The 23,710-nt window shown below is 36.8% G+C and overlaps 1 non-coding gene and 1 pseudogene across 1 annotated transcript; both read left to right on the forward strand.

Moving 5' to 3' along the window:
* The first annotated feature begins 15,108 nt into the window (after nucleotides 1-15,108).
* On the forward strand, nucleotides 15,109-17,078 carry LOC105306379 (annotated as a pseudogene).
* Nucleotides 15,172-15,290, forward strand: LOC111732217. The gene has a single exon (XR_002777461.1). It is a non-coding gene; the product is annotated as a 5S ribosomal RNA (ribosomal RNA).
* Nucleotides 17,079-23,710: the final 6,632 nt, after the last annotated feature.

Genomic DNA, 23,710 nt, shown 5'->3' on the forward strand with positions numbered 1-23,710 from the left:
CCTCCCTCCCTCCCTCCCTCCCTCTCTCTCTCTCTCTCTCTCTCTCTCTCTCTCTCTCTCTCTCTCTCTCTCTCAATTTTAAAAGACTGACTGCAGTATGTCTTGGTGTGGATTTAGTTAGGTTTATCTTGTGTGAGATTTGCTCTACCTGTTGAATCTGTAAGCTTATGTGTTTCGTAACATTGGAGGTTTTCATCAATTATTTTTCAAGTACTTTTTCAGTCCCTTCTTTCTCCTCTTCTGCTGGTACTCTGATGACATAAATATTAGATTTTTTATTATACTCCCACAGGTCTCTGAGGCTCTGTTTACTAATTTTCAGTCTATGTTTTCCTCTGTTCAGATAGAGTAATTTCTATTGTTCTATATTACAGTTCACAGATTATTTTCTATCCCTTTGCATTTACTGTTGAGTCCATTCACTGAGTTTTAAAATTTAGGTTTATTATACATTTTAGTTCTAAAACATTAATTTAATTCTTCTTTGTATCTTTTATTTCTTTGCTGAATTTTTTTTTCATTTGTTTAAAGTGTGTTTGTAATTCTTTGTTGATGGATTTTTATGATGGCAGCTTTAATATATTTCTCAAATAATTATAACACCTCTCGACATTTGTTGATTACCTGTTTTAATTCCATTTGAGATTTTTTTTTGATTCTTGGTAATGACGAGTGGTTTGAATTGAAACTTGGATATTTTGGGTATTATTTTATGTGATTTTTAAAATCTTATTTAAACTTTCTGGCTAAGCTAGCTTTCTCTAACACTTTCAGCAGGAGAAGTGTGGAGACACTGTCTCCTTTCTTTCGGGTAATGATAGAAGTCCAGGTTCTTCACTTGGCTTCCAATGACCCTTGAGTCAGGAGGGCTTTCTCATTACTTCTGGGTGTTAGTAAGAGAATTTCTGATGATGCTACACTGTCAGGTATGAGTAAGTTTCTTGTTATGTGGTTTCTGCCAACACTATGTTATGGCAGAGGTTGCCTTGTTACCACTGGGCAGTGGTGAATGTCCTGACTATACACTAGGCCTCCTATGACACCACTCAGATGTGAAAAGGAGGCATGCCCCATTAATGCTGGGTGGGATGATAGTCCAGATTGCCTATGTAATATTCACTGACATCCTTAGGGAGAAGAGGGTGGCTCTTTATTGCCTGGTAGAGATGAAATCTCTGGTTTCCACTCAGCCTTTGCTGTTATGGTCACATTTTTTTTCTGTTATGCTTTGCTAGAATAGACCAGCTATTACCCAGAATTTTCCTTCATGCTAGACTGGCCCTTTTCTGCCCTTTTATCTCATAAAAGATAGGTGTGTGTGTGTGTGTGTGTGTGTGTGTGTGTGTGTGTGTGTGTGTGTGTGTGTGTATGTGTGTGTGATGGCTCTATGGCCATTGGAATTTTAAAGTTGCTGACTTCTTTAGCTCAAGTACAGGAATTGTGCAGCAGAAAAAAATACCCAAGAAACTCAATACTGTGTTGTTCACTGAGTCATAAAATTTCTAACTGATTTGTTTTCTTGCCATCTTTCAGAATCTTCTTATGTTTGTATTATACATCATATCTAGAGATTGTAGTTATATTTAGCAGAAAATAGAGAAAATTATCCCTACTCTGTCTTCCAAGAATGAGAAATCTATAACCTATTCATTTCTATGGCATCTCATTTCTTAAAATAATTTTTTTATTTTTTAATTACAGTTGACATAAATTATTATATTAGTTTTAGTTATACAACATAGTGATTAGACATTTATATAACTTATGAAGTGATCACCCCAATACATCTAATACCCATCTGACACCATACATTTTTATTAAAATATTATTGACTGTATTTCCTATGGTATACTTTACATCCCCATGACTATTCTGTAACTACCAATTTGTACCTCTTAATCTATCCCTCTGCTCCACCTCCCCAACCCACTCCCATTTGGCAACCCTCCAAATGTTCTCTGTATCTATAAGTTTGTTTCAGTTTTGTTTCCTTGTTTATTTTGTTTTTTAGATTCCACATATAAGCGAAATCATATGATTCTTGTCTTCTCTCTCTGACTTATTTCACTTAGCCTAAGACCCTCGAGGTCCATCCATGTTGTTGCAGAAGGCAAGATTTCATTCTCTTTTAGAACTGACTAATGTTCCATTGTATATATGTACCACTTCTTTATCCATTCATCTGTTGATGGAAACTTTTATTGCTTCCATATGTTGGCTATTGTAAATAAGCTGCAATAAACATATAAATGCATATGTCTTTTTGAATTAATGTTTTGGGTTTCTTCACACAAACACCCAGAAGAGGAATTACTGGGTTTTTCTTTGTCTCTTGTTATAGCCTTTGTTTTGAAGTCAATTATGTCTGGTATAAATATTGCTACACCTGCTTTTTTCTTTTCTTTTACATTTTTATAAAATATCTTTTACCATCCCTATAATTTCAGTCTGTATGTGTACTTCAATCTGAAGCGAGTCTCTTGTAGGTAGCATATGTAAGAGTCTTGTTTTTTCATCCTTTAGCCACCCTATGTCTTTTGATTGGAGCATTTAATTCATTTAAAGTAATTTTTATAAAAATCTAGTTACTGCCTTTTCATTATTTATATTTTTAATGTTTTTTTTACTTCTTAAAAAAGTCTCTTTAACATTTCTTATAATACTGGTTTGGTGGTGATGAACTCCTTTAACTTTTTCTTGTCTGGGAAGATCTTTATCTGTCCTTCAAGTCTAGAAGCTTCACTGGGTAGAGTAATTTTGTTTGTTGGTCCTTGCTTTTCATCACTTTAAAAATATCCTGTCAATCCCTTCTGGCATGCAAAATTTCTGTTGAGTAATCAGCTAACCATCTTATGGGAGATCTCTTTTTTCTTGCTGCTTTTAGGATTTTCTCCGTGTCATTAAACTTTGACAGTTTAATTAGAATGTGTCTTGGGATGGGCCTATTTGGATTCATCTTGTTTGGGACTCTCTGTACTTCCTGGGCTTGAATGTCTATTTCTTTTGCCAAATTAAGGGAGTTTCCCATCATTATTTCTTTAAATGGGTTTTCAATTCCTTGCTCTCACCCTTCTCCTTCTGATATTCCTATGATGCAAATGTTGGCATGCTTGATGTTTTCCCAGAATCCTTTTAAACTACCCCAATTTTTTTAATTCTTTTTTTTTCATTGCTGTACTGATTGGGTGTGTTTTCTGCTACCTTGTCTTCCAACTTGTTGATTCGATCCTCTGCTTCATCTAATCTGTTGATTTCCTCTAATGTGGACTTCATTTCAGTTTGTATTCTTCATATCTGACTGGTTATTTTACATGTTTTCTGTATCCATTTTTATGTTTACAATATCTTCGTTGAAGTTCTCACTGAGATCATTGAGCATCTTTATAACCAGTGTTTTGAATTCTGCACCTGGTAGATTGCTTGTCTCCATTTTGTTTAGTTCTTTTTCTGGAGCTTTGTTTTGTTCTTTCATTTGGGACATGTTTTTTTGTCTCCCCATTTTGGCTGCCTCCTTGTGTTTGTTTCTATATATCAGATAGAGTTGCTATTTCTCTCACTTCTGTTAGAGTGACCTTATGTAACAGGTATCCCATAGAGCCCAGTAGCACAGTCTCTCTGGTCACCTGAGCTGGGTGCTCAAGGTGTGTCCATTGTGTGAGGTGTATGTGCTGTCTTTTTGTAGCTGAACTTTGGTAGTTGTTTACATATCAGTAGGAGGGATTTATCCTTAGGCTGATTGGTTGTGAGGACTGGCTGTGACTTTGGTGGTTGAGCTGATGTACAGGGGCTGGCCCTACAGAGCATGAATCACTTTATCAGCACTCTGGTGCCTGCCAAACCTGCCCTTTGGGTGTGTCATTTTTGGAGTGGTGCACTGGTAATGTCTGAAGCTAGCAACTGGGTCATTTGGTTCTGGGGCCCCTTCGAGGGGCTGTTGAAGGCTAAGATCAGCTGTTGCCTGTGCTCTGCACAGGGTCACTTGATATGAGCTACAATGTGATCTACAGAGAGTTGCCACTTATATTGGGTTTGGAGGTGTGTGGGAATGACTAAGCTGTGAAATGAGGCCAACTGCCACTATTGACAGGCTTGGAATGGTTAGTGAGTAGTCAAGAACATGCCAAGGCCAGATGCTGCTTGTTTGGGGTTTGTGAACCTTTGAGAGATTTTAGGACTGTCCGTTGCATGAGCCAAGGCAGGCCATGTATATGAAAAAGCCACTGGAAGAGGCTTTTCCACGAGTTGCATGTGGCGGAGTCTCAGAGAATCTCCCCAAGCAGAGCAAATTGAGTTAGTTCAGCTGATGGAGACGCAGCTATGGTATCTGCCTATATGTTTAGGCTAGGTAGTGGGAAAGTTCAATAAAGGAACATTGGACTCTGTCAGCTTTTCTGTCTGAGAGAAAGCTGCTCCTCCAGTCCTCACCCTGAAGCCAGACAATTCCTTCTCTATATGGCCCTGGTGACTTTCGAGCTGTTGCCCCAGCTCTGGAGCTCAGAGTAAGTGAGTCTGCCAGTGACTACATTCATGTGTAGGCCCTTTAAGAGAAACGCCTGTTACTCCAGTAGCCCTCCATGTCAGTCAGCCATATCTTCTCTCGTTTTCACAGCCAGAAATTATGAGGACTTCTTTTCCCAGTTTTACTGGGATGTGCCTAGGCACGATTTTCTTCATATTACTTTTTGGTTGTGCTGAGATTCTTAAATTTATAAATCGTTGCCCTCCTCCAAATTTTCAAAGTTTTAGCTATTATTCAGAATTTTTTTTTGTCTGCACAATTCTCTTTTTTTGGTAGGATTTGTATTACCTCTGCTAGACATTTGGATATTGCATAAGGTTCTCGAAGTTCTATTTATTTAAAAAATATTTTATTAGTTTCAAGTATATAGTACCTTGGTTAAACATTTAAATAGTTTATGAAATAATCCACTTAATTGCACATTCTCTCTTCTGGCTCTCCACCTAACCATTACATTAATGCTAACTGAATTCCTTATGCTGCACTTCCCATCCCTGTGACCATCTATTGACTACTAATTTTAGAACTACTACTATTAATTTGTACTTCTTTAAACCTTCACCTCATTCTCTCATCATCCCAACCCCTCTCTCCTCTGGCCATCACCAGATTGTCCTCTATATTTGTAAGTCTGTTTTTGATTAGTTTGTTCTTTTTGTTCCTTAGATTCCACGTATAAGTGAAATCATATGGTACTTATCTTTCTCTATCTGATTTATTTCACTCAGTATTGTTTAATATGCAAATAATTTGCCCTGATTCAAACTGCAAACCCTTTATTACCTGTAATGATGGCAATTAAAATCCCCATTTAGTTCATTAAACCTTATAGTCAAGCTATATGAATTTGTTTTCTACATTCTTAGTTCAGTGGTCAGCAGAGACTTGTGTAGAGTTCATACATACAATTTAAGGGCTCCTCTCCTCTGTTGTATACCTCCTAGAACACTTCCTCTCACTTTCTAACAGCTGTAGTTGCCCTGCTTCCAAGATCAGAAAGAAAATAAGCTTTTCTTGAGAATTTTAATCATCTTGCATTGCACTGAGACTGCTGCTCTCCTACAGATAAAAAAGAAATGGAGACTCATCTGTGTCAATTCATTCACCTCAAATACAACTCCCCTCCAAAATCTGCCTGCTTTTGTTCACTTTTCAGAGTTTTGGATATTTAAAAATAGTGTCCAGAGTTTATGCTTATCTGCAAGAGGGTTGGTTTTTAGAAGCCTGCTCCAGTGTACCTGAACTCAAAGATTCATTTTAATTTTTTTTTGTTTCCAGAAGGTCCTATGCAATAAATTGAGTCACAACCTAAGATTAAGAATTGGCAGCTTAAATTCTCAGACTCCTATTTAGTTGCCAGAAATGTTATAAATAATAACAATAAATAACCATAGTATTGTTAACTATTTATGAGTCAACAAATTCATTGAATTTTCTACTAAGTGCTTTAAGTGCCTTATCTCATCAAATCTTCACCATGTCACTATCTGGGCATAGCATTCTGATATAGATATGAAATCATTAGCCCAGCTTTATAGAGGACAGAAATGAAGCTTCCAAGAGTTTCAAGTAATTTTCCCAGGTTCTCTGAGTATGAATCCAGCTCTTTCCGACTTCAGAAATTATAGAATAGGTCGGGCAGGGAATTTCTGGGAGCGCAGCATTTTCATTACTTAATATTCTTCAGAGCTTCTCTTTTGAGTTGAAGGAGAAAGAGAAAATTTTTGTTCATAAGAAGCTGAGAGAAAGAGAAAATTGAGGTGAGCAGAGGAAATGGAAGGGCACCCACTATCTTTCCAGCTCTGGTATGGAATTCTCATGGGGACTAAGATTATAGAGTCAAATACTGAGGGAACTCTTTCCACCACAGACCTTGTGAGACTCTGAGCATAAGAGGTGCAACATAGGACCCAGGAGAGGGAATCTGCTGATTAGGTTACAGAAAGAAGCCCTCACCAGCAATCAGAAACACAGGCAGCTTTGGGAGCCTTTCCATAGATCTAGCAGTTTTCTAAGCTTGGTTTTAACTGCCTCCCCCGATACGCTTTCCCTCAGTGTGCAACTGCACTCATGTGGCTTCATTCCACTATTGACTCCCAGATCAATCTTGGTTAGGCCTCTCCTGTGCTCCCCATTCAAAATGCTAACTGCCTATTTGATATCTATGCTGTTCGCTGGGCACCTCACACTAAACATGCTTCTTCTTTTCATTATCTCTATAAATACCTTCCCTGCAGCTTAGGTAAGACTTGGAGCCATCTCAGGTTTCTTTCTATCTCTTTTCCTTCCTTATCTAAGCTTTGGGCACATCTATCCATTCTGCCTCGACACTGGACACCTCCATCCCCCACTTGCCATCAGTAATCCAGATAACAATTTTCTCTTGCTCAAAGAAACAAAATAATATCTGGATATCCCCTGCCTTGGTAGTTTCATTCATTATTCACACAAGCACCAGAGATGTTACTAAGATGAAACCTTTGTCATGATACTCACTTTCTGACTAAAAACCCTTCAATCAGATCCCATTACCCTTTAGATGAATGACAACTTTAAAAAGGCCATCTATTGTCACTCAGTCTTTTACCTTCTGCACTTTTCCTCCACCTCTGTACTCCTTCCCTGGTGTCCAAATTCTTTTGATCATGAACTCTTGTCAGTAATATAATTTTATGTATGTTTTTACCAGTTATATTTTCAGTATATATTTAGCAATTCTATACAAATATTATTGTTCATCTTAAATCAGTAAAGCATAGCTCTTTAAATGTAATAGAAACCTCAATAAAAGTGCTAATATTTCTGTCTTCCAGTGGGTTGTCTTGCACACCCCCCAGGACAAACGCTCACTTCTGTGGAGACTTCTGCTCTGGGGATGTGGGGCTGCCTTGAGACCTCTGCACTTGCTGATTTTTTTCTTCTTGTGGCACTCTCTCTCAACCTTTACCTGGATTACTCCTACTCACAGATAAATGTGGATGTTTATTATGCCAATAGGCACTAAAAGCCATTACTCCTTAGAGGAAACAAGCCATATTAGGCTCAGTAATTAAAGATTATATTCATGACCTTCAATTACTGAGCCTAATTTGGCTTGTTAGGTTTTATTAGATTTTGCTAGTACTGATTGCCAAAAGATACAGTTAAAATTACCTAAATTTGACTTTAGTCCTAATCTCTGAATACGTGTTTACATAGAAGTATGGTGGGGTAAGAAATCAGTCAGCACCTCTGCTCATTTGCTACTTAACTCAAGACTAAATGAAATAAAAGGAACCCTTGTTCCCAACCCTTACTCAACATTTATAAGGACTAATTAAATTGTAATTTAGATAGGAGTCAAAAACTGCATGATAGATGTTTGAATTGTTTTCAGTCTTTTGCTATTACAGTCTATATTATGAGAAATTATTTACATATGTTACTTCACCTCTACAACTATATTTAGGATGAATTCCTAGAAGTGGAATGCTGGTCAAAGGGCATGTGCATTTGTAAATTTTATATCTATAGATTTTGCCATATTTTTCTTTTTTAAGGATTGTACCAATTTACACTTGTCCCAGCAACATATAAGTGTGTTGTTTTCCCCATATCTTCATTGGCAGAGTGTGTTAACAAAACTTTGGATTGTTACATGCCTGATAGATAAAAAATAGAATTATAAAATAATTTTTAATTTGCATTTCTCTTATGAGAAGCAATGTCATACATCTTTTCATATGCTTAGGAGTCATTTGCATTGAATGTCTATAAACTGTTTGTTAAAATCATTTGTTTAAATAGCCAGTAAAAGGGGATTTGTTAAAGAAATTATGTCACACTTGTACAACAGGATATTATGCCACTGTACAAAAGAATGAGGACATACTCTATGTACTAATGTAGAAAAAACTCTAATATAGCTTGAGAAATGAAAAAAAAAACAAGATGAAGGATATCTTTTGTCTAAAATTTGTAAAATATTTGCATAAAGAGAGTCTGGAAGAATACACAAGAAATAACTGAATATCATTACCTATGGTGGATGGGGAGGAAGTGGAAATTTGGCAGATGGAGAAGAGCAGTGTGTGTGTGTGGTTTAATCGTGTATTTAAAAACTAACTTTAAAACAAACAGTGTGTGACATTTGCCTGGAAAATAGTATAAATTTTGAGAGTCATACTCCAAACTCTAGGGCAAGGGCAAGACTCCTATGATTCCCTATTCTTATCTCATCTTGGAGAGGTAGAGTCTATAGACACCAGCCAGGGTTATAACATGTGGGTCACAGAGCTGGACATGGAGCTCTACTGTGGGTTATCAACAGAATGTCACTATAAACATTTGTGTACACATTGTGTGAGACCATATGTTTTCACTTCTTCAGGGGATATGCCTAGATAATGAATTGTTGGGTCTTGTGGTAGCTTTATAACCATTTGGAGAACTGCTAGACTATTTTCTAAAGAGATATCAATATTATCTATTTTCACCAGCCAAATGGAGGTTCTGATTTCTTCACATCCTCCTCCACACATTACTATCTGACATTTTGAATCTAACCATCTTAGTGAGAGTGAAGTGGGATCTCAATATGGTTTTGGTTTATATTCACATTATGTTTATTATGTTAAGCATCTTTTCATCTACTTATTGGCCATTTGTCTACTCACATCCTTGCTCATTTTAAAATCAGTTATTTATATTTTTATTATTGAGTTGTAAGAGTTTTTATATATTCTAGATATAAGTCCTTTACCAGATATATGATTTGCAACTATTTTTCCCATTCTGTGGGGTTCTTTTCACTTTCTGATAGTGTCCATTAAATCACTGAAGGTTTTAACTTTGTTAAAGTCCATTTTATCTATTTTTTCTTTGGTTGCTTGTATTTTTAACGTCATATCCAGGAATCCAACACCAAATCTGGAGTTAAAAAATATACTGCCATGTTTTCTTCCAAAAGTTTTATAGTTTTAGCTCTTTTGTATTTGATCCATTTTGAGCTCATTTTTGCATATTGTGTGAGGTAAGGTTGCAACTTCATTCTTTTCCATATGCTTATCCAGTTGTCTGAGCACCATTTGTTGAAGAGATTATTCTTTCTCTATTGAATGGTCTAGACACCCTTTTCAAAAGTTGACCATAGGTATTCCAGTCAGGATGGCATAGAAGATTGATGCTGTGCTTGCCCCTCTCACAACCACATCAAAATTACAACAAAACTACAGAGTAACCATCATTGGAAGTTGCCTGATGTCTGGTTGAACAGAAACCCTCAACTGAGGACATACGGAAGAAGTCACCTCACGACTGGTAGGAGGGGAAGAGATGTGAAATGAGCCAGTCCTACAACCACCTGTGGCTGTCAAGAATTGGAAATGTGATCTTGGCTGCAGAAGGCCACCCCTCCACCCCCGGAGAAGTGAGGGTTACCAACTCCACCCTGGGCTCCTAAGCTCAAGTTTCTAGTGCCAAGAAGAGAAGTCCTCACAACCCCTGGCTGTAGAAACCAGCGAAGATTGTGGCCAACTGAGACAGAAGGCTGCAGGAGTCACTTAAAGGCACTCTCTTAGACTTACTCAGTGATGGACTCACTTGCTCTGAGCTCCAGCAGTAGGGCAGCTGCTCAAAGAGTGCCAGGGGCATATGAGGAGAAACTGAGCTGTCTGGCTTCAGGGTGGGGTTGAAGTGGTGACTTTCTCCTAGACAGATGTGCTGGTGGTATCTATTGTTCTTTTGTTGAGATCTCCCCTTCTCTGGCATGCAGATACAGGCAGCTGCCATATATTTAGTCTCCATTAACCTGAATAACACAGCTCACCTCATCTAGGTGATACTCTGAGACTCTGCCTTTCCCAACTTGTGGGCCACCCAAGCTGCCTTTTTTTTCATACAAATAGCCTGTCTTGGCTTATGCTGTGGACTTTTCTAAAATCTCTCAAAGGCTCACAAAATCCAAACATGCAGTATCTGGCCTCAGCATGCCCTGTACCTCTTGCTAAGCAGCACCAAGCCTGGCACTAGTGGCAGTCTAGTTCCTGACTTGGCCTCTTGAGGCACCTCTTGAGGCCCAGCACAGGTGACATTGTGGATTGCTTGGTGACTTTTACCAGGTGGTCTCAGAAGTACACAGGTTGTGGCTGAACTTGACCTGTAGCTAGGCCGCTCACATGAGGCCCTTGGGCACACACACTCTGTGGCTGGCTTTAGCTAGGCTGGAGCACCACCTAGGGCTGCATCTCAGGAAGACACACTCAAAAGGCAGACTGGGAAAGTACCAGAGCCTTACTAAACTGAATCCTTCTCCATAGGGTTGGCCCCTCACAGAATAACCCTCACAACCAATCAGCCCAAGGATCAATCCCTCCCAATCAATGTGCAAATAGCAACCAAGGCTCAACTATTACAGGAGGGCACACAGAACCCACACAATGGACACATCTTGAGCACCTGGATCATGTAATCAGGGAAGACTGTGCCACTGGGCCCTATAAGACACTTATTACACTTATAAAGTGTGATAAGTCTACTAAGTGTAATAAGTCTACTAAGACCGAGAGACTTAGGAGCCCTATATAATATCTAAAAACAAACACAAGGAGGGAAACAAAATGGGGAGACAAAGAAACACGTTCCATATGAAAGAACAGAACAAAGCTCCAGAAGAAGAACTAAACAAAATGGAGACAAGCGTCTATCAGATTCAGAGTTCAAAACACTGGTTATAAGGATGCTCAATGAACTTAGAGAAAGAGCAGATGAGCTCAGTGAGAGCTTTAACAAAGAGATAGAAAATATAAAAATCGTGATAGAAGACATAAAAAAGAATCAGTCAGAAGTGAAGAATACAATATCTGAGATGAAGAGTACATTAGAGGGTATCAACAGATTGAATGAAGCAGAGGATTGAATCAGTGATTTGGAAGATGAGGTAGTAGAGGACACACATTCAGAACAGCAACAAGAGAAAAGAATCCTAAAAAAATGAGGATAGTTTAAGGGGCCGCTGGGATAACATCGAGCATAACAACATTCATATCACAGTGGTACCAGAAGGAGAAGAGACACAGCAAGAATTTGAAAATCTATTTGAAGAAATAATTATGGAAAACTTCTCTAACTTGGTGAAAGAAATATACAACCCCAGAAAGCTCAGAGACTCTCAAAGAAGATGAATCCAAAGAGGTCCACACCAAAGCACATCATCATTAAAATGCCAAAGCATAAAGACAAAGAGAGAATCTTAAAAGCAGCCAGAAAAGAACAATTAATTACCTACAAGGGAGCTCTGTCAGCTGTCAGCTGATTTCTCATGAGAAACTTTTCAGACCAGAAGGGATTTCTATTAAACATTCAAAGTGATGAAATGCAAGGACCTACAACCAAGATTACTCTACCCAACAAAGCTGATGTTTAGAATCGAAGGACAGGTAAAGATCTTCTCAGACAAGAAAATGCTAAAGTAGTTCATCACCACCAAGCCAGTATTACAGGAAATGTTAAACAGACTTCTTGAAGAAGAAGAAAAATATATATATAAAAATGTGAATAATAAAATGGCAATAACTACATATCTATCAATGATTACTTCAAATGAAAAAGAATTAAGTGCTCCAATAAAAAGATAGGGTGGCTGAATGGATACAAAAACAAGACCCATACATATGTTGCCTACAAGAAACTCACTTCAGATCAAAAGATATGCAGAGACTGAGAGTAAAGGGATGGAAAACTATATTTAATAAAAAACGAAATGAAAAAATCTGGGGTAGCAATACTTATACCAGACAAAATAGACTTTAAAACAAAGGCTATAATAAGAGACAAAAAAGGACCCCATAATCCCACTTCTGGGCATTTATCTGAAGCAATCCAAAATACTGCTTTGAAAGGACATGTGCATCCATATGTTCATTGCAGCAGATTTAAAATAGCCAAGTTATAGAGGATACCTTAGTGTCCATCAATGGGCAAATGTATAAAAAGAGGTGGTACACATACAATGGAATATTACTTGACCACAAAAATAAGTAAGTGAGCAAACAAACAAACAAATAAACAAACAAACAAACAAACAACAAACAAATGAAATTTTGTCATCTGCAACTACATGGATAGACCTAGAAGGTATTGTGCTGAGTGGAGATGACAAATGCCATATAATTTCACTTACACGTGGAATCTAAAGAACAAAATAAACAAAACAGAAACAAATTCATATACACAGACAACATTTTTAGGGTTACCAGATGGGAGGGTTTTGGGAGTGGGTTTAAAAGGAGAAGGGATTAAGAAGTATAAATTTGTAGTTACAAAATTGTCATGGAGACATAAAGTATAGCATAAGGAATATAGTTGATAATGTTGTAATAACTATGTATGGTTTCAGATGGATACTGGATTTATCAGGGTGATCACTTAATAAGTTATATAAATGTCTAATTACTATGTTGTCCAAGTATAACTAATATAATATTGTATGCCAACTATAATTAAGAAATAAAAATATTAATAAAAGAAAAAAGTTGATACATGGGTTTATTTCTGGACTCTCAAATGAAATTCTGTTCCATTAATCTATATGTCTACTCTAGGATAGTACCACACAATTTTGATTAATGTTGCTTTACAACAAATTTTGAAATTGGGAAGTGTGAATCCTCCTACTTTGTTCTTTTTCAAGATTGTTTTGACAATCCATGATCTCTTGAAATTCCATATGAATTTTAGAATAAACTTTCAGTTCCTACAAAGAAGCCAGCTGGGATTCTGATTACGATTGTGTTGAATCTGTAGATCAGTTTGGGAAGTATTGCCATCTTAACATTATTAAATCTTCCAATTCATGGCATAAATGTTTTTCCTTTTATTTAGATCTTCATTTTCTTTCAACGATGTTTGTAGTTTTCAGAGTCTGTTTACACTCTTGTTAAGCTTATTCTTATTTTATTCTTTTAGATACCATTATAAGTAGAATTGTTTTCCTAATTTCATTTTAGATTGCTCATTGCAAGTGTATAGAAATACAACTAATTTCCATATATTGATCTTGTATCCTAAAACTCATTTATTAGTTCTTATAGTTATTTTTCTTACATACCTTTTTAAATATATGTTTATGGACCCTTTCAAACCTGAGATTATGTGTACATAATTATAGGCCAAGTGTGGGATGATGCCACACACATAAACCAATTCTGGGAACGCTTTTGAGTTTATAACCCAACTTGACTCCATGGCATTTCATTTCAGTCACCTAAGCCTGGGGAAAAGCCAAGAAGATTAATCCATCTGTGAATAGAGATAATTTTACTTTTTCCTTTCCAATCTAGATATCATTTATTTTTTTTCTTGTCTAATTGCCCTGGCTAGTATCTCATTACAATGTTGAATAGAAATAGTGAGAGTAGGCATCCTTCTCTTGTTCCTGACCTCAGGCAAACAACATCCATCCTTTCATCATTAACTATGTGGTTACCTGTGGGGTTTTTGGTAAATACCCTTCATTATATTGAGAAAATTCTCTTGTATTCCTAGTTTGCTACATATTTTTATCATGAAAGGGTGATGGATTTTGTTAATTTTCTGCATCTAGTGAGATGGTCATGTGGTTTTTATTTTATCCTATTGATATACTATATTACAATAATTGATTTTCAAATGTCAAAGTAACCTTGCTGGATATAGAATTCTTGGTTGACAGATTTTTCCCCCAGAGTTTTAAATAGGCCATCCCACTACCTTACAGTCTCCACGGTTTCTGATGAGAAATTAGATGTTAATCTTATTGAAGATTCCATGTCCATGACAAGTCACTACTCTCTTGTTGCTTTCAAGATTTTCCCTTTGATTATGATCTGTCTCATTATGATGTATCTCTTTGAATTTATTCAACTTGGATTTTGATGAGTTTCTTAGAGTGTAGGTTTGTGTCTTTTATTAAATTTAGAAAGTTTTGGGCCTGTATTTCTTCAAGTACTCTTTTTGCCCCTTCTCTCTCCCTTTCCCTTCTGGAACTCCCATAATGCATATGTTGATATACCTAATGATGTCCCACAGATCACTTAGGCTCTGTTCATTTTTAGTAATTTATTTTTCTTTTGCTTCTCAGACTAGATAATTTCAATTGTCATGTGTTTATACTTGATAATTCTTTTGCCTCTTCAAATATGCTTTTGAACCCCTTTCTAGTGAATTTTGCATCTCCAATATTGTACTTCTCAGTTCCAGAATTTTTATTTGGTTCCTTTTAACAATTTCCATCTCCCTTGATATTCTTTTTAAAATATATATTTTATATACATTATTGTCTTGGTTTCCTTTAGCACTTTGAGCATATTTAGGACAGTTGATTTAAAGTCTTCGGCCATATTGTGGAGCTGTCTGTGGTGGCTGCATTGCCTCTCCTCTCTGGTGGCCCAGCACTCCTACTACTGTCTCTCCCTCCCAGTCATAGCTGCAATGCCTGGTACCCCTGCACTCACCTCAGCCACATTCTGGGTGGGAGTACCCGCTCACTGTTGGGAGAGGAAAAAAGACAAAACATTGAAAGACAACGTTTTCAAGATTAATCAAAGTGGAACCCAGGACGTGTATCTAGAATATGACAACAGAATTGATTAAAGTGAAGAATTTTTAAAGAAGGTGACAAAATGAGAAGGAAAATAATCTACGGCCATGCTACCCTGAACAAGCCTGATCCCGTCTGATCTCAGAAGCTAAGCAGGGTCAGGCCTGGTTAGTACTTGGATGGGAGACCACCTAGGAAGACCAGATGCTGTAGGTGCAAAAAAAAAAAAAAAAAGACAAAGAAAATGCTGAAACTAATCAATATAAGAGTAAGCACAATGGATGCTGAGCTGGAATCTGCCATTTGGCCTAATAAAACTGGCAGACAACTTTTTGACCAGGTGGTGAAAACAGTTGATTTTCATGAGGTCGGGTTCTTTTTGGCTTCAGTATGTGGACAGCAAAAGTCGTTCTACCTGACTTAAACTAAATAAAATGGTGACACAGCAAGATGTTAAAAAAGAGAATCCTTTACAGTTCAAATTTAGAGTTAAATTCTTTCCTGAAGATGTTTCTGAGGAATTAATTCAAGAAATAACCCAGAAAATTTTCTTATTGCAAGTTAAAGAACGTATCTTAAATGATGAGATATTTTGCCCTTCAGAAACTGTAGTCTTTTTGGCTTCCTGTGCTGTTCACACCATGTATGGAGATTATAACAAAGAGATTCATAAAACAGGATTACATGGCAAATGATAGACTCCTACCCCAGTGTGTTTTGGAACAATACAAACTGACAAAAAAAAACAAAACAAAACACAACAAAAAAACAGTGAGAAGAAAGAATACAGAACTGACATAAAAAACACAGAAGAATGCAAAGAGAAGATTCTATGATGAAATACCTAAATATTGTACAACACCTAGAAATGTATGGAGTCAATTATTTTGAAATGAAAAACTAAAAAAAAAGGAACTGAATTGCAGCTAGGCGTTGATGCTTTGGGTCTTAATATTTATGAGCATGATGACAAGTTAACACCTAAAATTGGTTTGCCCTGGAGTAAAGTCAGAAATATTTTATTTAATGATTTATAAAAACATTATAAAGCAAATAAACAAAAAGACACTTGCTTTTGTTTTTTATGCACCTTGTCTGAGTCTCAATAAGTGGATTTTGTGTATGGCCTACCAAGAACTATACATGTGAAGAAGGAAGCCTGATACTAATGAAATACAATAGATGAATGTTCAGGGTAGGCAGGAGAAACATCAGAGCAGTTAGAAAGGGTGCAATTAAAGAATAAAAAGAAAAGAAAGAAATAGCAGAAAAAGAAAAGGAAAGAATAGAATATGAAAAAGTAGAGCTAATAGAACATCTAAAGCAAACTGAAGAACAGACAATGGAAGACCAGAAAGAACTAGAACAGATTTAAAAAGCTCTAGAACTGGATTAGGAATGAAAACAAGCAAAAGGACAAGCAGAAAGGCTTGAAAAGGAATATCGAGCTGCTGAAGAGTCCAAATCTGCTATAGCAAAACAAGCTACCCAGCAGATGAAGAATCGGGAACAGCTAGCCACAGAACTTGCCAAATTTACTGCCAAGATTGCACTTCTAGAGGACGCCAAGAGAAAAAGAGAAAGCTACTGAGTGGCAACACAAAGCTTTTGCAGCCTAGAAGACTAGAAAATGACCAAATAAGAGTTAAAAATTGTGATGTCTGCCCCACTCTATTTCCACTACCACCAGTCATTTCTCCAACTGAAAATGAGCACAATGAATATGATGAGAATAATGCTGTGGCTGTTGCTGAATTATCAAACTATAAAGTTATGAACCACAGAAATGAGGAGGAAACACAGAAACAGAAAAATGAGTGTGTTAGTAAGCAACTCCAGGAATTAAGTTTAGAATTAGCCCAAGCCAGAGATGAAACTAAGGAAACACAAAATGATGTTCTTCATGCCGACAATATTAAAGCAGGCCATGATAAATACAAGACTTTGTGATAGATTCGACAAGGCAATACAAAACTATGTATTGATGAGTTTGAAGTATTGTAAAGCTGTTATTTTGCATACATGTTCTTCATAAGCTGAACCACTAACAGAGAAAAGCAGGCCTTTGCAGATGTGATGGAATGCATCCCACCTTGCCAAAGCATTTATACCAGTTTGACTGTGGTGGTTAAAAGATATTTAAGGGGAGCTCATCAACATTAAGGTAGTGTGATATCATGCTTGATTTTCTTTTTCTTTTGGGCCAGGAAATGGAGAACAGTGTTCTATCACTTCCTTTCATATTTTGCATTTTCCATTTTTTTCTATTGAAGATTAACACTAATTATCATGTCTAGCAAATGTGTTTGTGTGATTTAAACACTGTGCATTTTAAAGGATGATAGTGACTTAATAAGTGTTTAAGTTGAGCACTCCGTTTTCTCTTACCCCTTCCATATTTTACTTGCATGTATTTTCACATTCTTTCTCATTATATTTTCTCAATGTGCCATTCTCATATCTTACCATGCCAATAGCCATAAATTCTGCCACCATACATTGGGAGCATTTAAAATGAGAGTAGGTCACAGGTGGACAGTCATTAGTCATTGTGTGGAAGATAACTGTAAATTATGAAATGGATTAGGTTTACCAGTGTAATGTGCAGCTAGTAATTAATTTTTAATCCCAATTTTATTATATTATTGGATATTTGATATTTACTTACTTAATTACGGTCATCTCATCTTTGACAGCTGAACTGATTGCAGTTTCATCTTCTGTCATCCTTTGATTTTCTTTGCCTACTGATTCACACACAAAGGTATAGACAACAGTTAATAGTTCTCTAAGAGAGTTTATTGATGAAACTACCTGCAAATAACAGTTGTCTCTAGATTTTTAAAGTTTTGCTATTTCATAGGTTGATTTAGATAAACACACATTTAATAAAAGGTAAAACACATTTGTTGGTAATTGATTATAATCATTAAAAGAAAACTTGGACCTTTCCAAAAGGGCAGCATATTGAAAACATCAGTCCTATGAAGGGACATTAATACTACCTCACTACTACACCTGTGATGACTGGTTGTTCAAACACAATGGAGTGTGTAAACTACACGTTTTATAATACATAGTGTTACTTTCAACCATTTTGGAATATTTTGAAATTTTCTTTTCCTTTAGAATGTCTTAGAGGGCTAAATCTTCAACTGTCTTTTGTTGAACTGAATTATGGGACTCTTAGTTGTATTAAAATTGTAAGCTCTCATTGGTATACTATCTTCCTGGAGGGGTATAGTATGTTGAGTAAGCATGTGAGGGGTGTGTGTGTGTGTGTGTGTGTGTGTGTGTGTGTGTGTGTGTGTGTGTGTGTGTGTATGGTAGCATATGAAGAGTATCTGTACCTCCATTTCTTGATATAATTGTTACATAATCATGTTAACATATCTGCTTCCCAGATCATTGTGCTTATTTCTTTTTCAGCCTCTAACTAAGAGTACTTAAATTTGGTTCGTTAATTCTATTTTAGAAATTATAATTAGGTTATATTAAGTTCAAAGAAAGTCTTCCGAAGAGATCTTTCCATTTTGAAAGATGTTCTAATATTCACATGTTCTAACTTTTTTTTTAATTGTAAAACATCTGAATTTGGAGATAAGGAAAGCATTTTCTCTGTGTGGTTCAGCTATTTTCCATTTGGTATTTGTATTCAAATTTACATTTATCTATTAAAATGCCATTTTAAAACATTTTTAATGCACAGAAGATTCAAGCTGTATCTGAAAATATCTCTTGTACTTTTTGATGACTTTAACAGGATTAATTTGGGAAGACATTATGAAAAAGAAAGGTTGCATTTAATACAGTTTTTGGACTTTGTAAGACAAAAGATAACTGCTTAAATTTGAAATGACCAATGTGCAGTGCTTCCAAACACTATGGAAGAGAATGTTTCTACTTGCAACACATTAGAAAAATAGATGGTGAACTCTACCATTTATGCTTTAAAGCCTGTGTTCACTTTCCCAAAGCATTTAAGTAATTGGCAAAATGTTGAACTACCATTGGATTTTTATTAAGTTTATTCATTTTGAATTGCATGCACTATGATTGCTATATCAGTTTGATATCTATGTTGAAAACTTCCAGTTATATTTGCTGTTTATAATCTATTTTCAGATTAGGGTTAAAAATGAATTTAATCCATTTTAAAGCTGTGTGAATTTTATAAAACAAAACAACTATTTGTAATATGGGTTTTCATAGTGATTAAACCAGTTATAATTTTTATTATTAGCAGTTGAGAGCAGTTCATATAGCAATGTAAAACTATATTAATATGTATTTGGTAAAGTCCAACAGGCTTTTACCATTAGCATGATTTTGTGTTGTTCAATTAAGTTACAATTATATCTATAATTTGGGATAACATTCATTTGTTAACAATAAACTGACAAAAATTCATGCTTTTAAAAAGTAAAAAAATAAAGTCTTTGTTTAGTAAGTTGAACGTCTGGACTTCCTCAGGGAGGATTTCTATCAATTTCTTTTTTCTTTCCACTGTAAATGGGCAATACTTCCTTGTTTCTTCATATGCCTTACAATTTTTGTTATTGTTGTCGTTGAAAATTGGATACATTAAACACTATAATGTGGTAATTCTAAAAATCAGATTCTCTCCCCTCCCCAGAGTTTGGTATTGTTGATTGCTGAGAACTACAGCCATCCATATCTTTAGTGATTTTTCCAAACTATTTCTGCAAAGACTGTCTTCCTTTTGTGTGTGGTCATTGGTGCCTCTGTTCCTTTATCTCTGTGTTCAGCCAGTGACTTGACAGAGATTTCCTTAAATGCTAGGAGGCAAAAAGAAAAAAAAAATCATCCCTGGTTTTTATAGACTAGCTCTGAGTTAGGGTACTCCTTCAACACTAAGCCAGATTGCTTAAACTCTGCCTTCATCTTCACTTCCTGTTTAAGCAATGCATAAGGGTCAGCCTGAGGTGCAAGTGTAGGGTTCTCTCAGGTCATTTGTGAATTAAGGATATGCATGTTGCACTCCAGATTCCCCGGTGTACATGATTGCCCTTCAAAGACATTTTTTGCCCAAGAATTTTCCTCCTCAGCATCTTCCTTCCCAGGCTTTTTGGTCTGTCTTCTGCTTGTTCCATTCTTTCCATCTCTTGTCCCTGGTGGCTATGGATAGCATATGTCTTTATGTGTTTTCATTAGCTACCACCTGGGACCTCATGCCAGATTGAAGAAGGTGAAACAAAGGTCAGGCTCTGTGCTGATTCCTCAGGGGACCACCAGACTGGTCAAAAAGCACAACCCCAATTTTTCGAGAAGATCCTGGCACCAGCAAACAACATCAGAAATGTGGGTCACCATTTTCATCACCACTAGAAAGCTGGGGAATGGAGAATAGTAGGTAAGTAATAAAAAATGCCACCATGCTTTCTTACTGAAATTTAGCTACTTCTTTCTTCATTAAGGACTCCCTTGGTTGCTGTGTTTGATTAGATTTTGGGTTTGGATAATTTTAGTCTATTGGTTTGTCCTTCAGTCAGTGGAGGGACTAATTCTTGGAGTTAACTAATCTACCCTTTCTGTGGTATCACTCCTGCATTCTCTTTTATTCGTTTAGTTATTATACTTTAATCTTTACAACTTTCATTTGGTTCATTTTTATAATTTCTGTCTCTATTGATAATTTTTATTTGATGTGGCATTGTCATTATACCTTCTTTTACTTCTTTAACCATTATTTCCTTAAAGTTTTTGAACATATTTATAATAGCTGTTTTGATGTCTTTGTTAAGTTTGAGATCTAATTGGCTCTCACAGGCAGTTCCTGTTGCCAGCTTTTTTTTTTTCCCCTGGTATATTGGTTATACTTCCCTGTTTCTTTGCATATCTTACTTTTTTTTTTTTTTTTTTGCTGAATACTGAACATTTTAGATAATACAGTGTAGCAGTACTAGACCCCTCCCCCTTCTGGGGCTTGTTATTCTTAGTTACTTGTTTATTTGTTTAGTGACTGGCTGGATTTAGTGCATTCTGCCCCTTTACCTCACCCTGCAGTATTATGCCTCTGATGTTCTCGGGGTATGGGGGATGGTGGGGGGGTGGGGGCGGGTTGCAGCCTTGGGCTTCCTTACTGTCACCTGGTTGTGACAGGGCTGTGTTTGACCATACCCAGATGTTAAGCTGCACTAATCGTTGAATGATTATTTTATTGTTTTCAACAATGTCCTAGGACATAAATTGTTCTGAAGACTAATTAAATTTGGGCTCCTTTGAAGGGATAGTTTCTGAGGTCAGTGATTGAGATTTGTTCTGACCCCAGGAAGGTCCTCATTGCTTTCTTCCTTTTCTCAGCAAACTGCCTAGCCTGTAGATTTGTCTATATCTCAAATGAATCTATTGTTCCTTTTTGAATTGCCTTTTGCTACAATCTCCACTGTTCTTCAGAATGCTAGGACTTCTCTATACTCTGTTGAAAATGAAGTCATTTACTTTAAGAAGAGATTAGGAGCTATTTGTTTTATGACCCGCTTCCCCCTTCAGGCAAAATATCTGAGACAGGGCTCTGATGTGAGGTGAGGACAGTGGTGTCCTCTCTGAGTGACACCTCTACTTTAGGAGCTAAGTACTCAGTTGGAGGAAGACAGCCCCAAGTATTCTTGGCTTGCCGGTCTTGGCATGGAATGAGACAAAGTGACTAGTCACTATGCCATGCTATGGACATTTTTTGCGTGTAGGATATTATGGTATCACAGAGCTTGGACTCTTGGGCCACACTGCAGCCTGGAGTTGACCCCTGACTCTAGTACTCACTAACTCGAATTGGGTAAGTATATTAGTTTTCCATGGCTGCATAACAAATTTCAACAAACTTGGAGGCTTAAAACAACACGCATATTGATCTCACAGTTTCTATGGCTCATAATTGAGCATGTCTTAGCTGGGTCATCTGCTAAGATCGTCAGGATCTCACAAGGCTGCAATCAAGGTATGGGCTGGATTGCACTCTCATTTGATGCTCAGCGTCTGCTTCTAGACACATGTAGCTGTCAGCAGCATTCAGGGCTGAGAGCTCATTTGTTTGCACAGGAATTAGATCTTGCCAAATGTGTTGTCATAATGTCTGTTTACTCTGTCAATCCAGCAAGCAGAGTCTCTAGCAAATCTGCTAATAAGATGGTATTTTATATAATGTAATATAGTCACGAGAATGATATCCCATCACATTTGCCATAATCTACAGGTTAGAAGCAAGTCACAGTCTACCCACACTCAAAGGGCAGGTGTTATACAAAGATATGAAACACCATGAGGCAGGAATCATTAGATCTACTTTAGAATCTGCTGCCACAGAAGTTATTTAATATCTCAGAACTTCAGCTTATTCATCTGAAAAAAAATGAAGACAGTAATAGTACCTATTCTTAGGACTGTTGTGAGGATTAATGCACACAAAGCTCAGAATAACAGCTGGCTTGAAGTAACTGTTCAGTAATAAATAGGCACTATTATCATATCATTGGCATTGTTATTAGATGTCTCCACTGTCCAGGAAACATTAACTCTGACAGTTTCTCAAGATTTATTATTGATTTGCTCAAGTTTCCCAGAGGTCTTAACTAGAGAGTCTAGGGGTGCTCCTTGACTACTCTCTCGGCCCCTTTCCTACCTCAGCCCAGTAAATATGTGGTTGAAGGAGTGGAATGTTTACTGAATTATTTATGTCTGTCCTTGAATTGATGGGTGTCTTAGTGTGTTCAGACTGCAATAATACCATAGACGGTGTGGCTTATGAATATTAGAAATTTATTTCTCACAGTTCTGGAGTCTGGAAGGCAGGGTGCCAGCATGGTGGGGTAAGGGCCCTCCTCCTGCTTCATAGCTGGCACCATCTCTCACTGTTTTCTCACTTGGCAGAAGGGGTGAGGGATCTCTCTGGAGCCTCTTTTATAAAGGCACTAATCTCATTCATGAGGGCTTCACCTTGGTAATCTAAGTACCTCCCAACAGCCCCACCTACTAACACTACCATTTTGGGGGAGCAAGATTTCAAACTGCGTGAATTTTGAGGGCAAACAAACAGTTGGACTATAGCAATGGGAAAATGATAGAGAAAAATAGGAAATTTTCTTCCCTTTTTATTAGAGATGGCTCAGAAGTAGTGCACTTCTGAATTAAAGAGGACATCAAGTAACCTATAGTACTTCATTCTTTTTCTAGCGTTCTCAGCTGTCTGATCCATGGCTAAATGATCAACAAAACTGAACACATGCATATGGCATTAGCAAAGCAGTTTTAGAATTTGATATTTTGATAAAAGGATTGAAGTAGTCATCATGGAAAAAATCTGAGCTTTATTGATCTTCCTTACTCGAATGCAGTTCAATACTGTTTTTGTTTGAATTACCTATGAAGGTAGGGGTAGGTAACCATAGTTTTTTCAGTAATTCTGAGTACTAAAGACCCTGATCTGATTTGAATGTAGCTGAGAACCTAGAATCGAAAATGTCTCTGAGTTAGCACCCAGCCTATGTTTTTGCTTTATAAACTATTAGAGTAGCCTTATGATTGTTTCTTATATTAAACAAAACAAATTGAAGGCAGTCAGAGGTGGGTGATTCCCTCTGGCAATAGTGACAGCTGAAAGCTTGAGAGTGGTAGCAAAG

This window comes from Pteropus vampyrus, unplaced genomic scaffold (assembly GCF_000151845.1).
Source record: "Pteropus vampyrus isolate Shadow unplaced genomic scaffold, Pvam_2.0 Scaffold434, whole genome shotgun sequence".
Lineage (NCBI taxonomy): Eukaryota > Metazoa > Chordata > Mammalia > Chiroptera > Pteropodidae > Pteropus > Pteropus vampyrus.